Here is a 25,475-nt window from a genome sequence, read left to right as displayed (position 1 = left end):
CACTGAGGTTAAAGCTCATGTATTAGTTATTTAAACTGAGTAACTCATGTCTGACAAAGGGAAAACTTTGGTTTAAGAACAAAATTTCAATCATAATTAAATTGTTAGCTCGCTTTTTGTGTTTGTGCTTAACTTCTTTTTGACCAAGATTTTAAGACTTCTTTTTCTAATGGTGTTTTAGTATAACTTTACACCAGATGCTCAATTAGTACAATAATGCTAACTGTGGCCTTTAGCCATTTATGCAGTGTAGACAGCAAGAGTAAGTGGAAATAACCCCTTTCTCTTTGATAGATTAATAAATGAATGGCAAATGAAATCAGTCACCAGATGGTGCAATTCTCAACAGTCCTACAAATTTAGTTCAAATGTATGTTTGGTTTAATCTTAGGAAGAATGTACTTTGTCGAACATATATTTTTTCATCACAGAAGATACTGCATTTTATAAGCAATGACTCTGAATAATTTCCTAAGTGCAGAGACGACACCCATATATTATTGTGGTAAATATAAGAAGATACATTGCTTGATTGACTTTCCTAAATTCAACCTAAAAAATCTGATTGCTATTTTGAAGCCGGGGATTTGTATCCATAATTCATGCATTTCATGTTCATCTAGTAATGCCGTTCTACACAGTATTATTGCACAATTTAGTATATTCATCAGGAATACTTTACTCAATATATTTAGGTAGAGAAAAGGAAAGCCCAAGAATGTAGCATTACTTTATATCAGTCTTTTGTTACTGGAAATAAAGTTATTACAGTCCTTGTATATACACTAATAAATTTAGGAATAAATATTTAATAGTATCAAATGTGGTAAAATATTTGGGAAGGAGGTTAACAAAAACCCAGATGCTGCTGTATTTTTCTTTGATGCACAAAAAGTGACTGCACTTGAGACAGAAATTACCTTGAAATTCAATTCAGTAAATTCAGTTAGATTTTAAAATTCTAATTCAGAACATTCAGCCCTTACAAGAATAGGTCTATATATAAACAAAAGAAATGTTGTTGCAGTGCAAAAGTATGTGCTAAAAACCACTCTTTTTACAAGGCAAGTCCAACAAATTCTTCTGCATCCATTGAGCCTGATCACAAGTAATTCTTCCATATTACACACTTGTAAAGTAAAGGATAATTTGTCTTATTGTAATGGTCTTGTACAAAGATGGGGAAAAAAAAGTGCATCCTAACATAGACTTATACATGAAATACAGTGTTTTCTCATTAGTAAGGAAATATGTACATAGGTGTGCATGCACATTCAAATATACTTTGAACCACAGAAAAGAAATTGCAACTCTTACTGAAATAAACATAAGTCATCTATATATATGCAAGGCCAGAACTCCAACTGCATTAATTAAAATGACTTATGTCCTAGTTTGAAAGGAACACATAGTATGTGATGTCTGATTTAATTAATCAAGGGCCCATAACTCTGAGAGGTTATAATTCTCTCATCAAAGTAAAAAGGCAGAACCACAAGTGTGGCTGAAGTACCTTTGCACTTCCGTGAAAAGAAACAGGAAACAACCTTTATTCTTCTGGCCCTGAAACCTTGCTAGGTTTGTTTTTCTCCCTTCTCTGTGAAGGCCAGCTGTCAGAGACTGCTCAAACAAATGCATTTCTATGGGTTAGAAAAATTCCAAATTTGTGGCTACACAAGTCTGGAGGAAGAGAAACAAAGGAGATACTGTGATGAATTTAGGTCACTTGAGCTTGCCATGCTGTACTTGGTCTAATTTAACTTCACAATTGCTTCACAGTGCTGAAGAGTGCAAAGCAGTTAACAGTGGGCATGAACTAATTTCAAGTCAGTAAATACATTACCCTATTGTAACAGAGGAAAGATTATAAATGGATAAGAATGAAAGCAACAGATTATTATTTGTCTCAAAGTCAATTAACAAAAAATTTGCTGTATGGTTTCTCTCAGAATCAATGATACAGTCAAAACTTTAAGAAGAAATGCACCTGTTGTACAGCTCGGTGTATGAATTTCTAACTGCACGCCCATCCCCCAACAATGAACAAACAAACAAAAAAATATTAGTTGAGAATCACTGCATGGTATAGATATCTATATTAGGTCTGTGACTCTGCCTGAAATTGTAACATGCAATCATGAGTTGTTTTGGACTGAAAAGTTTGAGCTTAAATTAAAAATAGCTATAGCCAGAGGGGGAAAAGGGAACTAAAGAGAACAAATAAATGTACTAGAAACAGGACAAAGACAGTTCTACCAATTTGATTATTTTTTTTTTCTTTCTTCTTGCTATATAGATAGTATCCTAAATAGCTGCTTAATTACATGTGTGCATGATCTTCTGATTATGCTATATTTGTCTGAAAGGAAAACACATACAAAAAAATTTCCACCTTATGAGAGATCATAAATGCTAATGAAAAACAAATGTTGAATTACACAGTTGAAAGTAGTGTGATTTTCCAGTATTATTATTACTTTTTCTTTAGTTATCCTGCAATATCCTGAGCATATCCATTTCTACTGAACTGAAGAAAACCAACTGACTGACCTAAATTGTTCCATTTTACCATTGTTTTGCTTTAGACTTGTTTGTATCAGAATATCATCATTCATTACATAATATTTTTTGGTAATAGTTTTTGACACTCAGGGTACTGATTAGCTCTCTTTATAGGCAGAATTGTAGAGAGAGCAGGGAACACAGACACAGGACCATGTAAGGTGGAAATGCAAGTTCTGACCCTGTAAAGGTTTGTGCACTTGACTCTATGCACTACAAGGAGGACCTGCTGACATCAGCTGAGCTGTTCTCAACATGCTGAGTTACATGTGGCTTCAAATATTTGAAGGTTCAGGGGCCATTAGGAGAGAAAATAGATGATATCTTCTGTCTCTAAAGCTCTAAATGCAACTTAAAACAATCAGTTTCAGTTTTAGAAGTTATCTCCTGGGTTACACACTGTCTCCCTTTCTGGTTACTCCTGTGTTTGACTCCATACATGCGGTTACTCCACCTGGGGTCTTGCTGAAGGAAGAGAGAAAAAGTGGCTCTGTTTAGACTGTGATTTTTTGGAATAATGAGTCAAATTCTCCAGAGAAACTGTGAAACACATAGTCTCTTCCATGAATAGTTTTCATCCTTTGTCCCGTGGGCACGAATTTGGTTCTCCACTTCCATCAAAAATCATATCAACACCATGATCGCTGAATCAATGGGTGATCTCTGGTGGATTTACTGTCTGTTTTTCAAAATGTGCTATGGAGCAGTGAACTTCAAACCTCTAAAAAGTCAGAGTCTATAACTTAAAGCTGCATTTTGAAATATGCAAAGTTTGAGGCTGCAGATCATCTGTATAAACTAAAAAACTTGGGGGGCATCTTCTAGGGCACTGGATTCTGGACACATGAACAAAGAGAAAATATTTAACAATAGATAAAGGTGAAGTTACTGCTTAAACAAAGTGGCCATGTTTTGAAATATCTGATACTTGTTTTTAATTTAAACGTTATGATATTACATCTCTTCTTCAGTATTTCTTTTGCAGCTGCTTTTTTTTTTTTTAACTTCAGCTTAAAGAACTGGGTGACTTTGGTGAATTAGATGATTATCTAAGACAGGACAATGGGCTAAACCAGGTTGCTTTTCCTCACCTCTGCTACAAGCTAAGAACACACACATGAACTGGTACCACAGTCCAGCTAATGCTCAATGACTATTAAGGCAATGACAACTTGATCAAGTGAGCCTGCACTCTGAAGGGTTTTTTTTAAACAGATATTCCCTACTCTGTTATACAGTGGAAGTACTGGGAAAATTTTTATTTAGCAGTCTACTCAGTTTCAGGTTTCAAGTGTTACAAGGCCCTTCATTTCCATTCTTTTGGATTTATTATTTTTACTGAAAGATTTTAATGCTTGTTGCTATAGTGGCAGTAGGGCAATAATAATCTGATGTAAAATTTTAGTATCATGTGTAACTGTGCCATGCCATAGCACAGTCTAACAAGCGGTAACTCCTTGGTTTCCTCAAGCCAAGGTTTCTGAGCACTGCACCTTCTGTTTAAGTGGGAGTGTCTCATGGTACCTGCGTAAACAAGAATATATCCATGTTACTAACTTTGTCTCTAAAACAGAGTCAGACTGAACTATCTGGAAGTAGGGAATAATTAACTCTTGTCTTAGATCAACCAAAATTCTCAGATTGGAGAACCTCCCAGAGTGTGAAGTGAACGTGTGAGGATGGAGAGCAAGTAAGCCCACAGTGTGCTGCAATATGAAGGAAGAGCAGGGGGCTTTTAAAAATCTGCAGTGAAGAAAGAACTCAAACTGAAGTCCCAGAGATGTGAAAAGGAAACTTTCCTGCTGTCCACATATAGGATGATTCAGGGAGCTATAGGGAGTTGCTCAGCTGTGAAGGCAGAATGGAGAAAGGGCAATCCTTTTTCTCTCTCTTTTTCCTCTGTGCAGTGAGATTGAAATGAAAAGGCGGTTTTATTCTCAGGCTTTTATTTGTTTTGACTCACCCAGAAGACTTAAAATCTGTGTTACGATTTCACTCATCCAAATATATTACTTTGTTGTTCTAATGAAATATAGTCCAGAGACTAAAAACCTTTTTTTATGTTTTGGTGTTCTTGCTTCAAAGAAAAGCAGAGTAGCTCCACATCAAGTCTAGGATGTTGTCACAAAAATCTTTTACAACCATTTCTTGGCAAAAGATGCCTGTTCTCTCCAATAGGTAACAGTGGTATTAGCAATTATTATTGAACTGGTTAACATGAGCCAAAGAGATTAGACTGTCGTTAATTGTGGTTGCCATGGTTCAACATATTTATTAAAAAAAATCCTGTAATTGTGCAATTACTGTACTTGAAAGAGGCCAACAAAGTCTGAGCAGAAGGATTTCTTTGTGTTTATAAATTACAAATAGGAGATTGGCAACCAAGAATCATATATTATTGGAAAACCACAGAAATAACTACATTACTGATACAATTGAAGGAAACATGTAAGAGAGCATTAACAACTATGAAAGGCAAATAACTATAGCCTTTGAAAATCTTATTCTCAGGAATGGCAGCAGGTTGACCAGCTGTAGCTGAGATATTCCTCAGCCAGTATTTTATAGAGTATTCCTGTAAACCAGGAGATATTTGCATGGAGAAGTAAAGATACTTCTGAATCCTCTCCTTCATGCTTGATTTGGAAAAAAAGGCTCAATTACAATGCAAAAGAATATAAGCTACCAAAAAAGATCTTTGCTTTTCAGAGCTTTCTAATCTGAAATCCAAGTATTATCACAATGGTTAATGTGAGATAAATATATTCTCACATTTACTCTGTTTGTTCTTAGTTAGTAACACTAATAGGAGATACATGTTTCAGCACAGGAGACGTCAAAAGAAAAAGTATTGACAGTAATAATAAGCTGCAGATAGTTAAGCGCCATGAGGAGGACACTAGAATTACTAGACTGGATTCTGTACTACAAAAATGTAGTCTAAATCCAAGAGGAATTACTTTTATTGACTTCCATAAATGTTAGAGTAGATTGGTTTTGATCAAATATTTTTTCACACCACCTTGTTGTTTTCATTGGTAAAAACCAGGAGAAAATTAAATTATTTATTTTCACCACTACTTCAAAAACAAAAGTTTGGATCATTACCTCTGAATAAAAAAAAACCCTATTCAAAATCTTGCTGGGATTCATAAAAATAATGAAACAATCTGCAAATAAAAAAAATATTTTGAACTCAATGGAAATATTTTGTCTACAAAAAAATAAAATAAAAAACAAAGAAAGACTCAGATTGACTTCAAATATTTCTTCTCCTCTTCCCTGCTATTTTTCAATAAGATCAAATAACAAATTCCAGAGTGACCATATCAAGTTCTGGACTTATGGAAGACTATAAACTATACAGCTTAGAGCTGGAACTACATTTATTTATACATCTAGATAATGTCTTCAAGCTGTTCAATATTTTTTATTGGCAAAGAAGTTGCAGCCAAGTACAAGAAGACTCTGACTTTGGACTTCAAGATTTTAGTATGAGAAACACAGAAACAGTTGTTGTAGATTGAACTCTTCACACAGCTGTATCCATATCCTCCTATCCTTACATTAGATAGATGAAGTCCAGTGAGTTTGACTGCAATGTATTTTCTAAAACTTGAGACAAATTAATTCAAGACAGAATACTTACAGTATCAGCTATCCATTAACACAGGATACTCTAACAGCCATTTTACTTAAGAATCCTGTGGTCATTGTCAAATATGCAACAACAAATACTTCTTTTAATAATCTAAATCTTAAATCGTTATCAGTCTTTAAAATATTATCACTATCCAAGAATATGCTCCAACGTACAGTCATTTTATGCTCTTGTCACAAAAGCTGCTGAAGAGCACAAAAGATCAAGTCAGATTATTTGTTAGTCATATAACGTCATTTAGAGATTTCTTTCAGCTTCTGGAAATGCCAGCTGATATTTGGCATCTTTGATTATGTACTTAAAAATTTCTATACTATTAGCCTATTATCTAACTCAGAGAAGACACTCTAAGCTATCATGTCTGCAGAAGTTCTTTACAGGCAGCTTCTTTGGCAATTTCAGCTTACCCTGTTAGACCACTAAAATGTCATGGATCTTGAAAAGACATTGGGGTTATTTGAGGTTTAATTCAAATTTAGTTACCTGTCCCTTGCATGTTCTTAAAAAAATTGAATCACAGTTTGACCTCCCTGTGGAAAGTCTTATTAAATGCAACGGGACTGTGAACTGTAGACATCAAATTCCAACATAAATTACTGTAGGTACTCATAATTGCAGGTATTCTAGGACAAAATTCTCTATCAAACACCGCTATTCGCCAGACCTTTTGGCATTAGATGGAATGCACCTGTCCCAGAGGGGGAAGAGGATATGGGGGCAGGAGTTAGCTGGGCTCATTGACAGAGCTTTAAACTAGATTTGAAGGGGGAAGGGGGCAAAACATCAGCCCATCTGAAGTGCATGTATACCACTGCACACAGCATGGTTAACAAAGAGGAGGAGCTTGAAGCCATGATGAAACAGGAAAATTATGATGTCGTGGCTATTACAGAAACATAGTGGGATGTCTCCTATGACTGGAGTGCACCAGTTGATGGCTACAAGCTCTTTAGAAGGGATAGACAGGGGAGGACAGGTGGTGGGGTGGTGCTGTAGGTTAGGGACTGTTATGATTGCTTTGAGTACAAGTATAGTGAAGACAGGGTGGAGTGTCTTTGCGTTAGAATCAGGGGGAAGGACAACAGGTCAGATGTTGTAGTAGAATTCTACTATAGGACACCCACCCAGGACAGAGAGGTGGATGAAATGTTCTATAGGCATTTAGGAGAAATCTTATGATTGCTTGCCCTTGTTCTTGTGGGAGACTTTAACTTCCCAGACATCTGCTGGAAATACAACACAGCAGAGCGGGACCAGTCCTGGAGATTCCTGGAATGTGTAGGAGACAATTTCCTGACACAGCTGGTGAGTGAACCGACCAGAGAAGGTGCCCTGCTGGATCTCCTCTTTGTGAACAGAGAAGGACTGGTGGATGATTGTAGAGAGAAGTCTTAGGTCACTCAAAAAGGACTTCAAGGCACTGGGGTGGCTAATTGAAGGATCGGGAGCTCAGGTCGTGTTTTCATCAATCCCTCAAGTGGAAGGGAATAGCACTGAAAGAGTGTGGAAAACATATCTGATTAACACGTGGCTCAGAGACTGGTGCCACCATCGGAATTTTGGTTTCTTAGATCATGGTGACGCTTATAAGGCTCTTGGTCTGCTGGCGACAAATGAGACAGGTGGGATGCAGCTGTCCCAGAGGGGAAAAGGATTCTGGGGCAGGCGTTATCAGGGCTTATTGAGAGGGCTTTAAACTAGATATGAGGGGGGATGGGGAGATGACTGGGCCTGTTAGGAACAAGCTCAAGGGAAGCATGCCAAAGCTTGAAAGATGGTGGACTGGTGAGGGCTCTCCCTCTGCCACTTCATTTGAAAGAAGGGAAAGATGTTTAGGAAGCGTGGAAGCACCTGAGAAGGGTCTAGTAGGGAATGGGGCCCACACTCACAAAAAGGTGTTGGATTCATTAGCTCATCTCAAGTGTGTCTATACCAAGGCACGCAGTATGAGCAACAAAGAGGGTGAGCTTGAAGCCATGATGCAGCATGAGAACTATGAAATAGTAGCTATAACAGAAATGTGATGGGGTGCCTCACACGACTGGAGTGCTGCAATTGATGGCTACAAGCTCTTCAGGAGGGATAGACAGGGAAGGAAAGGTGGAGTAGGTCTGTATGTAAGAGAATGCTATGACAGCTCAGAGATCAAGAATAGTGATAATGGGCTTGAGAGTGTTTGGATTAGGTTAAGGGCCAATAAAGCAGATCTTCTGTGGGAGTCTGCTATAGACCTCCCAACCAAAGCACTGAGGTGGATGAAGCTTTCTATAAACAGTTGGGAGTAATCTCGTGGTCACTTGCCGTTATTCTTGTGGGGGACTTTAACCTCCCAGGTATCTGCTGGGATCACAGCACAGCAGAGAGGGAACAATCCAGGAGGTTCCTGGAATGTGTGGAGGATAACTTCCTCACACAGCTGGTGAGTGAACCGACCAGGGAAGGTGCCCTCCTGGACCTGCTTCTTGTGAACAGGGAAGAGCTTGTGGGGGAAGTAAAGGTTGGAGGCCATCTAGAGTGAAGTGATCATGAGATGATTGAGTTTTCAATCCTTGGAGAAACAAAGAGAGGGGTTAGTAAAACTGCCACCTTAGACTTCCAGAGGGCTAACTTTGACCTGTTCAAGAGACTGGTTAACAAAATCCCTTGGGAGGCTGCCTTGAAGGATATGGGAGTCCAGGAAGGCTGGACATACTTCAAGAGAGAAGTCTTAACGTCACAGGAGCAGGCTGTTCCCGTCTGCCGAAAAACAAGCAGGCAGGGAAGGAGCGTGGCCTGGCTAAACAGGGACCTTTGACTGGATCTCAAGAACAAAAGAAGAATCTATGAACTTCAGAAGAGGGGGCAGGTCCCTCATGAAGACTATAAAGATGTAGTGAAGTTGTGCAGGGAGAACATTAGGAGAGCCAAAGCGCAGCTAGAGCTCAACTTGGCTACAGCTGTTAAGGATAATACAAAATCTTTCTATAAATTCATTAACAACAAAAGGAGGATTAGGGAAAATCTCCCTCCTTTACTGGATGCAGAGGGAAACATGGTAACTAAGGTTGAGGAAAAGGCTGAGGTGCTCAACGCCTACTTTGCCTCAGTCTTTAGCAGTGGAACTGGCTGTTCCCTGGACACCCAGCCTCGTGAGCTGGGAGATGGGGAGGGGAAGCAGACTGATGTCAGCACAGTTGAAGAGGAGGTGGTCAGAGACCTGCTACACCACTTGGATGCACACAAGTCTGTGGGACCAGATGTGTTACACCCAAGGGTGCTGAAAGAGTTGGCAGATGTGCTCACCAAGCGGCTTTCCATGATTTACCTGAAATCATGGCTAACTGGGGAGGTCCCATTGGACTGGAGGGTGACAAATGTGACACCTATCTGCAAGAAAGGCAGAAAGGACGATCCAGGAAACTATAGACTTGTAAGTCTGACCTTGGTGCCAGGGAAGGTCATGGAGCAGGTCATCTCGAGTGTCATTAAAAGTCATATAATGGACAACCAGGGGATCAGGCCTAGTCAGCATGAGTTTATGAAAGGCATGTCCTGCTTGACAAACCTCATCTCCTTCCACGACAGGGTGACCTGCGTATTGGATGGGGGAAAGGCTGTAGATGTTGTCTACCGTGACTTCAGTAAGGCCTTTGACACCATTTCCCACAGCATTCTCCTGGCAAAACTGGCTGCCCGAGGCTCGGATGATCACATGTTTTGCTGGGTAAAAACTTGGCTGGATGGCCAGGCCCGAAGAGTTGTGGTGAACGGAGTGAAATCCATTTGGCGGCTGGTCATGAGTGGTGTCCCCCAGGGCTCGGTTTTGGGGCCTCTCCTGTTTAACATCTTCATTGATGATCTAGATGAGGGGATCGAGTGCACCCTCAGTAAGTTTGCAGATGACACCAAGTTGGGTGGGAGTGTTGATCTGCTCGAGGGTAGGGAGGATCTGCAGAGGGATTTGGACAGGCTGGAGCGATGGGCTAAGGCCAGCTGGAGGAGTTTCAATAAGGCCAAATGCCGGGTGCTGCACTTGGGCCACAACAACCCCCAGCAGCATTACAGGCTTGGGGAGGAGTGGCTGGAGAGCTGCCAGTCAGAGAGGGAGCTGGGGGTGTTGATTGACAGCCGGCTGAACAGGAGCCAGCAGTGTGCCCAGGTGGCCAAGAAGGCCAATGGCATCCTGGCTTGTATAAGAAATAGCGTGGCCAGCAGGGACAGCGAAGTGATCTTACCCCTGTACTCGGCACTGGTGAGGCTGCACCTTGATTCCTGTGTTCAGTTTTGGGCCCCTCACTACAAAAAGGACATTGAATTACTCGAGCGTGTCCAGAGAAGGGCAATGAAGCTGGTGCAGGGTCTGGAGCACATGTCGTATGAGGAGCGGCTGAGGGAACTGAGGTTGTTTAGTCTGGAGAAGAGGAGGCTGAGGGGAGACCTCATCTCTCTCCACAACTACCTGAAAAGAGGTTGCAGAGAGCTGGGGATGAGTCTCTTTAACCAAGCAAGAAGCGTTAGGACAAGAGGTAATGGCCTCAAGTTGCGCCAGGGAAGGTTTAGACTGGATATTAGGAAGCATTTCTTTACAGAAGGGCTTGTTAGGTGTTGGAATGAGCTGCCCAGGGCAGTGGTGGAATCCCCATCCCTGGAGGTGTTTAAGAGTCAGGTTGACATGGCACTTAGGGATATGGTGTAGTTGAGAACGGCCAGTGTTAGGTTAATGGTTGGACTAGATGATCTTCAAGGTCTTTTCCAACCTAGATGATTCTGTGATTCTATTCTGGTCTTGAAATAAACTACAACCCAAAGTATCTTCAGATAGCCATTTGGCAATTTCCTTGTTAAATTAGCAGTTACTGAAAATTTGGAATCTTTCAGTTTCTGAAAAAAAAAAACCAAAACCAAAAACAAACAACGCAAAACAAAACCCGAAGTGTATTCATTTAATTAAATTTTTCATAACTCAAGAGGGATGTCGTTGCAGTTTAACAGGAAAATTATTCATTTTATGTAATAGAGATGGGATGATTTCACAAATGATAATTGTGAATTACATGAAATATTGCTGTTAGACTGTTATGCCAGTAGTGAAACAGGTGGAAGTTTCACTTGCATTTTTTTTTTTTTCATTTTAATATTAATCTAATTTTTCAGAAATTTCATTTCAGTGATGAGCTCTGATTCAGAGTTTGCAGTTACCATTATTATAGCAATACTACATCATAACTTAAGAAAAAGTACTTATTACTAGTCCTGATCTGTTCAGCCCAAAAGTCCTTTAGAGCTAAAGGCTTCTGTAGCTGAAGGGTCTCTTTTTTTCACTATTATTCTTAGTCTGGGTCATAGCTTACTTTTATAAGCTTAGTCTTAGTAATGACATGAGAAGTCAATGTAAACAAGTAGTCCTTATACTTTTACATGATCAATACAAGGCTTTTTTAGCTCTTACTTATCCAGAGAGTTAGATCTTATTTCCAATAATAGGACAACATAGAGGTGTCTCAAATTGGAGGCTCAGAAGTGGAGATGTCCAACATTAGTCATCAGCTGTCCACAAATAAAAATAATTTTCTTTATAATTCTTATAGTGGTGATAACTACATTTTGTGGCTCAAGACTGATTTGAAAGTAGAGAGAGAAAATTACTCTAATTGCTTCAAGCTTGTTGAGCAAAAAAGAAAATGTAATCTCCTATGCCTAAATGAGAAATTATAATTTATATTCTACTATCAATACTCCCATACTCTGTAACCCCACTATAATAATGCACTCCAAACAATTTCCATATCTGCTACCACCAAAGTTAAAAGTTACATTCTCTCTTATTTGTTGCTTTTTCTATTTCATGCCTGACCTATGGCAAAAGAAGAAAACATCTCAAACATGATAAGGTATCACCAAATGAAGTATCTCCTTCTGTAGCTAAATGACTCATAAAGCCTCCAAGCAGGTGGACTGCTTCCCAGGAATACTTCAACACATATGCAAAGGCAAAAAAACAAGGTGAAGAAACAAAGATGAGTACAGGGCTCATGTAATAATGCTTGCCGATTTTGGGGGGGGGGGTTTATGTTTCCCTGACTGGGTCAAAATACTCTGTGTCCTCCTTCTTCCTCAAAGTGAAAGAAAATTAAAAGGTAGCCAACTTTTTCACACAGCAGCTTTATCACAGCTTTGTTTGAAGATGACAGGTGTCATACCATCTGCACTTTAAGCTGGAAAAATCTTTGAACTCATCCTCTCTACTTGGCAGGTTTTCAAATTTGCAATCACCCGAAACATAAAAATAATCTATCAACAAAAAGGCATCGGAAAGTTTGGACAGTACTCAGAGTTACAATCCCAGAAATGAGAGAGGCCAGATGTTGTTCTCACTAATATTATATGAAGAAATGTTGTCAGGCACCTGAGGGCAGAGGTCACCAGGGCAGACGTCATGTTGTGTCCTTAGTTGGAAGAGATGTGTGGAGGGCACTCTGAAGAGCAGTGGGGAAAAGATGCCATAAAAAGGTGAAGTCCTGCATTTCTCACAGCCACTCCAAGCACAGGGATTTGTGTTGTGCATGGCTGACTTCTGACCTTCACCCATTATGGGACTGATTGTAAAGATCCCTCTCATTTCAGCTGGAAAAAAGAGTTTACTTATCAAAATTGTATATCAAACAGCTTAAATTATTTTATATTTTTAATATATATATATAAATGAGCTATGAAATAAATTATTCTAGGATTAATTGTCAAATGTTCTGCAAATAAGACTGGTTTGGTAAATTACCTATGAACTTCACCAAATGGACATGTTTTCCAGTACTCTGGTACTTTGCTTGTGAAAGGCAAAAGATGGACTTCAATCAAATGCTGTTAAATTATTATTCCCAAAGTAACACTTTATTTTTTACCATTTACAATGTTGAAGTGCGTTAGTTAGCAACCATAGTTGTTTCACTCAGCAATGGCTCTGCTTTATAGATTTTATTCTTAGAGAAAATAAAGAAAGTAACAAAAAGAAATGCACCAGAATTATCATTTGTCCTCATTATCATTATCATTTGTTTCAGTCATCATATCAGATAAATAAAGAGATAACATTGTTTCATAGAAATCATTCTGTCTAGTTGTAAAGAATGTAAATAGTCTTCATGTCAACATGTTCCTAAATCAATACATACCTAAGCAGCAACAATATAGCAGCTGGAAAGCAGAATGTGAGCGGCAGGATGCAGTGTTTAGTTATTACCTGAATAAGTAACAAATTGCGATGAAAACACATGTCAAGATGATAACATTGTTCCAAGCAAATTGTTTGTTTTAATGATGAATTGAAGTACTAAACTGCTTCTTTGGAACAGTTTTGAGATCCAAAGTGTATTATGTAGTTATAAAATAAGAAAAAGCACAATTTAGCCACTGCATAAAAATTAATCCATATAAATATTTTGTGGAAATAATTTGCACTTTCCCATGTGGAAATATGAAATGTACTTTTTTAGGAAAAAAACCCCAAACAAACAGAAAAAACATGAAAAAACAAAAATACCTAATGACTGTTCTTACGCTAGTGAGGTAACTGCTGTAAGTAAGAAATACAGTGTAGAGAGGTCTGCATATAATACATTTTACATGTTTGATAGTGTGAACCAGTAAGTGGGTTCTTTGCGCTGGTTTAGCTCAGTGTTAGAGACATACATAAGTGGTTCATGCGTGTTACTGCTCTTATAAGTTGATTTTAAGTCAGTGGAACTCAGGGTTCTGAAAAGCTGCCTCTATTTCCTGTCATCCAATTTAGTAGCAAAATGTAAGAGTCCTTATACCCTCAGATTTCCTGATTTGGAAGGAGAAACTCTTCAGACACCTTCTTCCAGGAGATAACTCAAAGCATAAATGAAGCTGAGATGTTCAATTTCTTTCATGAGTGGACTCATAAATCTTTTATCTATCATATATCTTCGCAGTTTACTGTACAAAAATTTGATTCTGCTTACTATCTTTCAGTTTGTTCTTAAACAAAGCCTTCTAAAACCCCTTACAAAACCATTAATGTTTTATAACCTTACACACTGTTTCATTCTTCACAGTTGTAAAATTACAAACCACTGTTGCTTTTAACAGAGCTCTCCTGAAGGGTAAATGTTACCGTACCTTTTGGGAGGTTTGGAGCTTGAAACCTGCTAGAAAGTTTTGTTGACTGCAGATCTTCTGGAGTTCAGGCACCAAACAAGAGCAGTCCTCTGTCAGAGTCTGTGGCTTGGAGACCTTCCTGCTCAAGAAGGAATAAGTTTGCAGCAATTGTGAATTCAAGTTTTAGACCAGTCAAGTTATTAAGGAAATATGTTAGTACAGAAAGCTGCATGACTTTGCAAAGAGACTTTGTTGCAAACTCCCACACATTACCAGGATACAATCAATACAATTTCTGAAAGGTTACCTAATCAAGAATATAAACCATGGTAGTCGCCCCTCCTTAACATCACAGCACCTGGAAGCAGCAGATGGTTTCAGCAGTTTACTGAAGGAACAACAAAAAGGCCATAGCTCTTTTGAAAACCTGTGTTTACTTTTGATGGCTTAACTACTTACAGATGTATGCACTGAATTGAAATCTTTAACTTACGACTGAAAATGAAAACTCCAGATGGCCTTGTAATTGGATCTTCCTGTTTCCCCAGAGCATCCTGGATCCTTGGCAAATTAGGACAGGTGTTACAAACAGGTATAATTTTATTTTTTCTCAGTATTTGCTAGCTGAATGTGACATGAACATAAAAACTCCTTTTACAGTCAGAGATGATGTCAAAATGAATCCCAGATTGACCTGTAATATTTTAGAAAATACAATGAATAGATCTTTTTGTTTTTACTTGTTCAACAAGCTTCCCTTCCCTTCCCTTCCCTTCCCTTCCCTTCCCTTCCCTTCCCTTCCCTTCCCTTCCCTTCCCTTCCCTTCCCTTCCCTTCCCTTCCCTTCCCTTCCCTTCCCTTCCCTTCCCTTCCCTTCCCTTCCCTTCCCTTCCCTTCCCTTCCCTTCCCTTCCCTTCCCTTCCCTTCCCTTCCCTTCCCTTCCCTTCCCTTCCCTTCCCTTCCCTTCCCTTCCCTTCCCTTCCCTTCCCTTCCCTTCCCTTCCCTTCCCTTCCCTTCCCTTCCCTTCCCTTCCCTTCCCTTTTTTCTCCTACAATGCTTTACATGGCAGTTCCTACCTTTTGAATCTGGAAGACATTAAAAAAGCATAAGAGTAAATAAATCACAAAAGGGAGACTTAAAACTTGGAACTATCTTGAAAACTTCTTGATGTCTGATGCCTTCCAGAGACAAACATATAAGTTCCCACTGATCAGAGAAAGAAGGAAGAGGACACTTCAGTGCATGCCTGAGACAGGGAAGATAAAAGTGGGAGCCCATGTCCAAGGTGGTAACATAAGATGCCCAAATCAGCCCAAGACTCCTGCTTGTAGAGGTTCATTCTTGTCAGTATTTATGGGCTGGTTGAGTAAATTCTAGTACCAACAGGCACACAAGTAACAGTACTAATATTTTCTATTGCATTGTTTTTTTACTTCCCTCTGTTTTCTCCTATTTAAAAATAATTTGTCAGTGAATACCATATTATGAAGTTTATATATATTCCAAGAGAAAAATTAGAAAATTGGGAGAGCAGCAATTCAGTTTCTTATGTGACTTACTAAGCAAATATTTACATAATTCCCATCATTTCAGAAATTCTACTTCTTTGCTGATAGTATCCATATTTTTTGAGTAATGGAGACTTGCTATGTAATAGAAGTAGTTCTGATTTTATGTTCTGATTATTGAGATGTGATATGATTAATTTATTTCTGAGGAGATTCTTAACCTTGACCTGTTATTTGATATCTTCTTTGGTCACTTATTTTCAACCTTGTTGACCTTATATATTCAACCTTTATATATGAGCTTTTGTATATCATTAAAGGAAATCTATATAGTACTTGTGTTTTGGAAGTAATTTCTAACTTTTGTAACATGTATCATTGTCTCATATCTTGATGTAAATCAGGAATAATAAGTCCATTGTACCTTTGACATTGTCTTCATGGAGAGAGACAAAGGATAAAAAATAAAGGAGCTTTTTGGAAGTATTAAATTTTATTTGACCAATGTAAGCATTAATTCTGAGAAGCATTTACAATGGTCTCTTAATCAGATATTTTTTTATCTTAAGTATCATAATACATTTGCTATTATCAGAATAAGAAAACTAATCATGTTTTTTATTTAAAAAAAAATTCTTCTCAGTTATTTAAACAATCCAATAATATTTGTTCAGAAATTAATCTGCTTTTGTACTGTAGAATTTTTCAATTTCTAACAGTTACCTTTAGCTCAGGCCAAAAGAGGCAAATATTTATGATATTGCACAGGATTGGAAACATGAACATACTTTGGCCTGATCAAGGCAATGACTGAAAAGAAAGTACAAAGAAAGGTATCTGCTGTCTTGATTCTGCCAGAGAAATACATAAAGGCTTTGCACAAATTGCAACTCTGCTGAGAAATAGAGTCCAGATAGGGTACTCCAGAAAGAAGTACCTATTTTTCTCTGACGTAACTAGCATCTAGATTATTTTAGTTTCACTGAAATTGAACCAGTTTGTTTGAAATAATGCAAGAATTCAATGATAGAGCACTCCTCCACATATAAACCTTGAGGAAAAAAAATTATCTTGTAATTTTTAGACATAGGGAAAAACATTTTTTAAAGTTTCCATGAATCATCAGCTACTACGAATGATCAAAAAGGAAATTTCAAAATATACTTTAAAGAAATTAAAACTATTAAGAAACAAAGATTTTTGCATGATTTTAGGGCAGTCAAATTTTCATTTTAAAAGCCAACTGACAAAAAAAAAAAAAAAAAAGATTGATGTTTGATACTTCAAAACTCTTGTGGAAGTTTTGTGGACTTCTCATCACTGACAAATATTTTGATGTTCCAGGAAAAGGCCCACAGGCATTTCTAAAATGGTGACCTACTTCTAACACAAAAATGAATGAAAATGAACACTCTTCAATGCCTTTATAGTTTATCATAAATGTGACTTAGAGAGCTAAACATAAGATTTGAAACTCCGAGAGGCCCTGGATCCACAAGTTTAAGTTTTGGAAAAGAGCTATCTTTGATGAACAAAAGAAATTTCCTGGATCGTTTGTGCTGAGTCACATCTGGAGAAGAGTGGGATGATTAAAGTCCCCATGAGAGCTTGGGTATGCAATTGTGAAGATCCCTCCAGTGTCTAAAAGCATTTTTTCTACATCCTCTTCTTGATCAGAAACTCTGGAGTAAATTCTCACTACAATTTCACCTTTGGTCTGTCTTCTGATCTTTACCCACAAGCTTTTGAGATGTATACACTTAAGTTGATTCCTTGTGCACCTCCTTATCCCTCTGCCCCATCATATCTTCTGTCTTCTCTGAAGCCTGTATCCATCCTTTGCAGCTCTCCTGTCACATGAGTGATCCCACCATGTTTGCATTTCCAACAACACTGCTCTGTGTCTGCATGCAGACTTTCATTTCCTCCAATTCATGTCCTAAGTTATGTGTTAATGTATTGAACTCTGAGACATATTGTCCAACTCTCTTCTTGTCCCTCTCCTCAGGGCATATTTAAAACCATTCAAGACAGTGTCCCATGCACGCTACTCCCCTTCACCAGCAGGTTAACAAGGCCTTTGTCAAAGATGCTTCTGCCTTACTTTGTCAGGTGGACTAATACTCTCCCTAGCAATCTGTATTTTGAAGAAGACCATGCAAAACAATGCCTTGCCAGGAACACCAGCCATGAATCCAGGTGTTGATGTGCTGAAAACACCTACCCTGGCCCAAGCCCTTCTTACTCTTGGGGTCAAGGAAAACACCACCCCGGCCCTTGTACCCTCCAGTGCATCTCCAGCACGCTATGCTTACACTAGGTCTGTTCAAAGTCTTCTTGAGCAGTATTACTCTGATCCTGTGAATCAGTGACTAAGAGCAATGGTCATAGGGTCAACAAGCCATGTCAGTCTTTTTACAGTGTCAGCGGTCTGGGCCCTGGCCTGTACCAACTCCCCTAGTAAATCTTTCAGTCTGCGGATGGGTGCCTCTGTCCCTTGCCAGGAGGAAATGTCTAACTACCCCTGGTTTCTTCTTTGTGGAGTTGATTTGGATCCATCAGTCAGGCACAGCAAAATTAGATGTTTCCCATGCCAAAACTTGCTTTTTCTCTCCTTTTTCCAAGGCCCTACTTCTGTTGTCCAACTGAACATCTGCAGGAAGAAAAAGAGCTTTCTTGATACGAGTGGTCAGATTCATGCAGCCTTCAACACCTTGTCCTCCACAATTCCCCTATCAAATGAAAACTCTGACCATCCCTTCTCTGTAATTCTGAAGAAGGATCCTATGGTGAGCAAAAACCACAAGTGATTCTATATTTGATAGTTCTTTTGCTTTTCAGCTACCTTAGGATTTTTATTTCTCATATTCAGTGTGCCAGTACTCATACTAAGCTCATTGAAAGATTTTGTATTTCAGGGCTAGAGATACCTGACTAATAAATAATTCAGAAATGAAAATGTGAAGCTGCTAAAGTAAACAGAGATTTTTTAAAATTAAATCCAGTTTAATGTAGTGCAATGGATGAAGCATTCTAAGTTTTCTTTTGACTTCAGCAGTACAGTCAAGGTGGAGGTTTTATGTGAAGTCCTGTGAAGAAATAAAACTTAAACTATGTCCCTTCATTCCTTGTTGAAATATACACTGAGTATGGTCTATGGTGAATCCTAATTCATCTGACGTACCTCACTCATCAGTGGAGGATTCAAGACCAAACTGGTATAATTCAAAATGTACAGTGCTTAATTTCCACCCTGAAGTAGAAACTTAATTGCAGTGCAATGCTTAAAAGCCTTTGTCAATCAAGATCTGAGTGAATACAAGGAAAGTCGTCAATTAAAAATCCTTGTATCAGTCAGTTACTACAAACATAGCAGACAGTCAATTAATAAGCCTTTTTGAACATTTTCTCTACCTCTATGAAGAGCAACTGAGTAGGTACCTCAGTGTAGTGGATGCCTACAGCTTACATATAGAATTCATCTTGCCCAGATTTCTAGGAGAGATCAGAGTTTTAGAGATTAATCTCTCTTGAAGTCATTGAGGATTTATTGGTCTCAGAATTTTGAAGAAATATAAAAAATGCTCAGTACTATGTATAACTCCAGTTCAGAAACACTGCAACCAAAGCAGAGATCTGTAAATTATAAATGCATAATGTATAAATAAATGCATAAATTATAAATCAACATATAATTATTATTACTTTGCCTTGAAAATTAATACAAGCATATTAAAATAGTGCAGCTAACAACAGTAGATAAGCATTTTGTAACACTATGATGGTACAGTCAAACACCATGTATAAGCATTTCACAGAAACATACATGGTTATACATAACATGTATAAACGTATAAACATGTATAAGCTTGCAAGTAATGTGATGAAAGGGACAAATGAGGATTGGTGTATTTGCATTTGAAAGTAAAAAGTACCTAGTATTAAGTAAAAAGTTGTCAGACAGGGGTTAAGGTAAGCACAGGGGACTACAAAGAGATGGGAAGTCCTGCTGAATGCACCTTAAAGGTGACTGACAAGACCAAAGAAAACACGATACACAGCACCTCCTTCTGGGAGGTGAAATGCATAAATTCATCAGATCCCAGTGAAGAAAGCTAGAGAATAAAAAGGACAAACCTGCTCTGACTCTGACTTCTATACAAAAGCTCTCAGGCCTGATCATCACAACCTCCATGACCAAGCACCACCAAGGACCCCAGTTATCAGCCCTAACTCCACAGCACTGGACCCTTGACATTTCATCCTCATAGCTCACTTGGGACTTAAGTGTCAAAGACTAACAGATTTGTGTTTGTATTGATGGTGATTAATACTGTGTAAGATTTAGCACAGACTGGTGTGTTAATGAATTCATTTTAAAGTCTAAAACTGGACAGATTTGTAAGTGTCCTACATACTCCCATCATCGTAAGCTCTGATCCTCTGATGTATTATGAACAAACATATCAGTATTCATATATATCTATATATAGACACATAAAATATACACTTAGTTGCAACATTAGCACAATGGTGATTATTTCAGTGCTTTCTATGAATGAGTCGTATACTTCATGTACTGAATTCCCTATTGGTATATTGTTAGTCCTTATAACACAGAACTAAAATAAATGTCTTGAGCAGCATAATTATTTGAAATTCTAGATATAATTTATTAAACATACCCATAATAGCTTCTTTCTAAAAGTTTAGTGAAAGATGAAATGTTATGACAGCTGTCAGTTTCAAGTGTCAAAACATTAGATTTTTAACTTTAAAAATAGCTTCAAATACATAATAGTGCAATTTCTCTAGTATTTCACAAGAGAATGGAAGTCAATTTTCTATTATATCTCATTTCCCAAGACCCAATTATACAAAAAAAAGATTATAATAGCCCCTAGAAGGCAAAATCTGACCATTTTGAAATAAGGGATAATGTTTTCATCAGCTTATATAGCTCTTTCTCTTAGCCCAAAAAGATGTGGAACCAAAATACAATATATGTAGTGGAAAATAATAAAATATTTGCTTTCTGGGAAAAATAAATCATAATTTATTAGGGAAGGCTTTAGTGGGAAATAAGTTAGGGAAAACTTAAGCCTTAAAAGACAATTCATATTTGCGAAGAGGAAATACAAATGTTTAAAAATTTAAAAGTTAAATGTCATAGAATGTTAATTATTTCTTTTAATTTCAAGTAACGTATGTCTCAGAATATGAACATTAAAAAGTAGTGGAAAAATTATTTTTTTCCCTTTCCTTCCCCTTCACATTTTTACTCCCTCTGGTTTCAGTATTGGCTTCAGTACTGTTTTTTCCATTACTTTTTGCCATATGGTAAGAAAATTAAAGTGTTTAAAGATAGTGATACAGAGGAATGCTGTTATTAAAAGCATCTTTAAACTAGAAGACAAAACCATGACAAGAACCAATGTTGTAAGTTTTAGAGTCAGCTGAATTGATTAAAAATAAGGCAATACTTTTACATAGAGAATGACTAACCATTGAGACAATCCACCATGAAAAGTAGTAGGCTTTTCCATTTTAGGACTGTTCAAATTAATTTCAGGATTTATGCACAGGATTCGGTTGAAAAATATCAATATACAACCCTATGTGAGTTGTGTGGAGGATCAGACTGTATAATTCGATGCTACAGGTGATCTCCTGAAGATTCCTAAATCTTCAGAGATCTGATGGCCATGTAAATTTGGGGCATTATTTCCAGAACAGGAGAAGGGCTATGCATAGCTTTGTTTTTACATAATTGTTGTGTTCTTTCCACTGTGTGATATTTTGTTGTTATCAGCTGATGTCAAAAGGCAGGACTCTGGCTCTACCAGCCATCTTCAATTCAGTGAGATGACCAACATAAGACACACAATGATACTATAGGCCAGGAACCTAACTGACTTCTGGAGCTTGGCCAGAACATTTCTCCCTGGAAATGATTTCTTGTAAGGTAAGCATCCCAATGGAGCTGTGTGTTAATGGCAAAAGGCTTTCTGGGGTGATATAGGCTCCCTCACAGTTTATCTGAGACCTGTGAGCGGGGCATGTTGTCCCAGGAGCCAGACTTATCTGCAGCTCACAGGAAGAACTTGCAGTTCTTAAATATCACTGGTTATCAGCAGTCTGCTCAGCAGAAAGCATGAAACCTGGGAAATTTCCTTACACTGCAGCTCTCTGGAAGAGCTGCCTTGCCAGCACTTCCCCAAATGCCCGGGTAGACAGTACCCTTGGAAAATACATTTTGAGGATTATTCAGATGTGAGCTGGTCAGATAATGGGACTTTTCTTGTTACAGGTGAATCCATTATTTTTATCTTAACTATTTTAATCTTTCTTTTCTCCAAAAAAAAAAAAAAAGAAAAAAGAAAAAAGAAATTTTTCAACAGGAGAGTTTCCAGACAACTTATATCTTACTTTACTGCAGGACTGACTATTCTGAGGAAGAGCACGCTGGATAAAAATCTAGGGTCATATATAACCACAGAATGGTTAATATTCTGCCTCTTGCTGCTCAGGAAAAGAAACAGTTTGGATGAATGATAAGCCTCATTTTCATTTTAGCTTTGGGAAAAAAAAAAAAAAAAAAAAGAAGTAATGTGTGGAATTAACTGAAAGCTTTTTTTTTTTTTTCCTAGCTAGCCATTTAAGCACAGAATGTTGCCTGTAAACTACCCGTAAAAGCAGAACAGGAATGTAATTGTGAGTTCTTACACCAGGTATGTGTAAGCAGAAATTTAATAGACTAAAATGTACTCTGACATCCACCCCTGTTTCAGTACTTAAGGTTATAAAAGGATAATATTAAGTTATGGTACATTTTGGGTACTGCAAGAACTCACATTGTTCTATTCAGAACACATAAATGAAGTAAGGTTTTGATTTTGCTTGCAAACATGTTTTCCACCTCCTGATTTTTAAGTCCCCAGCCACAAATATACTTGTGATATAATTATTTTGATTAAATAAATTAATATATAGTCCTTGTCTAATAGGAAATAAAAGTTAAAGGAGAAATCAAAACAAAATTTCCTCTTTTAATGTTTATTAGAAAGCAATTACTCTTGCAGAAGTAAGAATAAGTTTGCAAATTCAGACAAGATTTCATGAAACAGTGTGTAAATTATTTTATAGACATACTAAATCTAAACTTCTCTCCCCCCAGCAAAAAAATTCCTAAACCAATAAACACCACTGGAGATACATAAAAATGAAGTTCTGAGAGAGAACTTGGCTTCAAGATAGTCTTTATGATGTTATCATTTTCCATTTTAATGCTGACGTTGATACAGCTTTTTAAGAGTTGCAAATATCTGTGTGGCTGTACTGTATGAAAAATGAGCTGTCACATGGAGAGAGACAGTGCCCAGAATAATTTAAGATTTACTGAACTAGAGTTTAACTTAATATTTAAAATATTTCCACATGATCTCCCTATAACCTTATTGTAAACATAAAAGGAATTTGCATTCTGATGTTTTGATTAAAGATGATTTACTGATTTCCAGAATGATACTTAGTTTAATCTCTATTTTAAACATCTTAAAACTGGTTATGAAGGGAGGTAGGTATATAAATTAAAATTACCAGGTAGGCAGTACAGAAAAGAAAACTGTTAGCATACTTAACAGACTTAGCAGTAAGAACACCAGTGTATAATATTAATCAATGCATCAGAGGAGAAATAATAAAAATAGCCTAAGAAATTAATACAAGCTGATCATACAGATCAGAAGAAGTGAAAAAAAAAAAAAATTCTTAAAAAATATTTCTGAAAATCAGTAGTATCTCTCCTTCCATATAATGACTCAGGTTTTTGCATTTGGAGTGTATGCAGATAATTTCTGAGAATCTCATTAAATCAGGAAAGGGGAAGATAGTTTTGATTTTATTTCCTGGAATTCCATGCTACCATGTTGACAGGAGTATTGCTGATGTCATATTGAACTGACTAATATGAAACATCCAAATAAAACCAAAAAAAAATATATCAACTCCTCACTTTTTTCATGTCTGTTTTGTAATTTGCATGTCCTTTGTAAGATATGCATATTCCTTTTTTTCCGAAGAAAAATTGACAAAATATCTTCTGCCAAAATCTTAACAACTTTTTCAAAAGCCATATTCTATTATATTTTTTTGTTTTCTACAAAACACAACAAACTGAAACTTTTAATCAGAACCTGGGGTTTGCATTGAAAAAGATTCTGGTTTTAATACAAATCTGCAAGACTTGTTTGAATGCAACAGCTTTCTGCCAAACTTTACGATTTTGACAAAGAGCTATTGCTTCTGCTATTAACTTTTCAGTGAAAACATCTCAGCAGTTCCCTGACAACTTTACACCAAAGCTTCCTTTATCACCAGGACTGTAATAGTGAACATTGGAATAATACTGACATGAAGATTGACTCTGTCATTTTCCAGCCTGAAAGTATGAAATGATAAGCTCCCATCAGCATGTGAGAAATCATCCCATGTGGGAGATACAGATATGCGGACGATCACACTGTGATTAAGCAATGCCAATTTTATTATGGTGGAGCAAGCCTTTTATAATGCAGCTGAGAATCACATGATATAACCACATGGTATAATTCTTTCTGATTGGACAGTTAGCTTTGCTAACATGCGCCTTAAGCTTTCTTCTGATTGGATGGAAGCTGCCACTTTGACATTGTACAAACTTCTTCTCCACCCAGACCCACACCCTGAAGATGTTTAACTTCCTGGGTTCTTCCTCATTCTTCCAGGGTCATTTCATCACATCCTTGCCGACGCTGAGGCTTTACCAGCCTTGCTCATATGCAGGATTGCTCACACATCCGTTTTCTCGTTTTCTCGCAGGGACTCCTTCCGAATCCCCACAATCCCATCCTGTTATTTGTCTAATTTTAGGAACCTGAACTTAAAATGCTACCTGGAATGCAAGCATTTTTCCTCTGATGTGCTTATCTTTTCACATCAGAACATTCTGAAGTAAAAAAATAAAACAAAAAACCAAGAGCAACAATTATAAAAAAATAAGTGCTTTGCAAACTTCAAGCTGTATGTAACAACTTCTCATACTGAGAGACTATTCTCATTTGTCTGTTGAGAGACATTTACAGTTTCTCAATTAGAACTGTGGTGAAGCATGCATGCTGCAAACCTGGCAATGTTACAATCCATCCTCATATCTTCTAGGAGAATGCACTCTGGAATTGTCACATAACCATGAAGTCTGACTCTCTGACCACCTTTAAGTGTTATAACAATCCACTAGAAATGGGTTATAACAGTATCAAGGTGTTAATGCAAACCATAATGGAACTGTATAACCAGTTATGATGTTAATAGCACATGGGGTAATTGGTTTGTCTTCTGTTTATGCCCTCTGCTGTACCTCCACAGGCTGCTCAGCAAGAAATTGCTCTGGCAATGGTTTGTGGCATTTTAACAGCTCAGCCTGACTTTCAGAGCACAGGGATCAGAGCACATGTGTACACAGGACAGGAGCAGGACACTTCTTAGGATGAGTGCTGTGACAGAGCATTTGTCAGCTGGGCATATCAAGGCACCTTTTATCTCATATAAAAGGAGAAGTGAGGAGAGGGGTCAAACAAACCTCCTAACACTGTGTCCAAATAACACTTC

Source organism: Strix uralensis, chromosome Z (genome assembly GCF_047716275.1).
Source record: "Strix uralensis isolate ZFMK-TIS-50842 chromosome Z, bStrUra1, whole genome shotgun sequence".
Taxonomy (NCBI): domain Eukaryota; kingdom Metazoa; phylum Chordata; class Aves; order Strigiformes; family Strigidae; genus Strix; species Strix uralensis.
Note: the sequence above shows the minus strand (reverse complement) of the source record.